The following is a 1,592-nucleotide window of genomic DNA, read 5'->3' as shown; positions in this document are numbered from 1 at the left end:
GATTTCTTTATGTACCTCATTAAGACAGTGTTTGTCATACAACATCTATCAAATTATAAAGTTTAAAAGTAAATGACTGCTATTAATGATACTATTTTCCTTTCGATAACCAACAAGTGAGTGTAATATATATCCAAATAAGTATTTATCTCTCTATTTTTTACTTATATATTTTGTTTAATGTATTGGTGATTTTTGTGGTATATATTACAAAAAATGACTAACAAAATTTCCAAATAATTTGTAGTTTTATCAACAGACGTATTTTCTTAAAATTATTCAAATCCAATTTAAAAAACGAGGATTTCATAGTATTCAGGTTTTCAAGGTCTACTTTATTTTTCATTGTGTTGAATATTCTTCATCGACAAAAANTTGTGTGAACAATTTTTGAAATAATAAACAAAACCGTGGGTACTTTTTAACTGTCACTATTGTTACCATTTTAGAAATAAAAAAAGTAAAGAAAATAAATTATTTGCCTTCTAAAAGTTCATTTTAAGACGTGTGTCTCTAAGAATAAATTGATGAAACAGATTAAATTATCTATTTCAAGTCTGTGATTTCTCGTAATTGTATTGTAAACTAATCGTTTAATTAAAATAACGATTAACAGAACCAAAAATAAACTTTTCTCTCTCATAAAAATATATCATATATTTAAGTGACTGTTCTTTGACAATGAGTGTATGTTCTTGATAGATAGTGTGTCTCTTTACGGTAATCCTCGCGAGACTTGTTGGTACCAAACTAGTAATTATAATGATCACTTTGTGATCCTCATAGAAGGGCATTGGAACGTGCCTGATTTTTGAAGAGCGAGAGTAGAATATTTAATTTTGTCAAGTAAACTGACAACGATGTTAAATAATGCTATTGTATAGACACTTCTCTAATGTGAGGTTTTTCATATTTACTTGACCACTCCCTTGAAATTATTCAAAGAATACTAATTTACATTTGTTATGTACGTACATAAGAAAACCACCAATAATAATGCGCACTATTCGGATTAAAAATGTATTTTTTTACACAGTCCTTGAAAAAAGGACATTTTATGATGTCTATAGAGAATACTTTATTTAATTCTCACGAAAGAAAATCATTAAAAGTATTTATTTAAGTGTTTATTATTATGAATATAAATGGTTATGTTCATTCAGTATAAACTACTTATTGCTTTTACAATACTATAACAAGTTAGAAAATTATTATATTTCAATAGAAATTCAAACAATTTTTTATATTTTTAGTTTGAAAATTGGACAATGTTTATGAATTGATTTGATAAAAATAAATTTCTTTTTAGTGGTATAGCTTAGGTTTCACGATAAAAGTAAAACTAGCAAAAGAAAATTTCATGTTGGTCGCTTTATATTTTATTTTTAAAATATTTAATAATTTATACGATATATGAAAATACCGAGCGATTGTCATTAAAAGAATAATAAAATATATGTATTTCCTAATTTTGGACTAGAAGTAATTTTTAAAACTATTTGAAATACTTCTCTAAATAATATAGAAAAAATGTATTCAGGATAATTCTCAGAGTATCGAATGAGAATTTATAAGACATTATTTGAAATACT

This window comes from Daktulosphaira vitifoliae, unplaced genomic scaffold (genome assembly GCF_025091365.1).
Source record: "Daktulosphaira vitifoliae isolate Bord-2020 unplaced genomic scaffold, ASM2509136v1 Scaffold_5, whole genome shotgun sequence".
In the NCBI taxonomy this organism is placed as follows: Eukaryota; Metazoa; Arthropoda; class Insecta; order Hemiptera; family Phylloxeridae; genus Daktulosphaira; species Daktulosphaira vitifoliae.
This window is presented reverse-complemented; position numbering follows the sequence as displayed.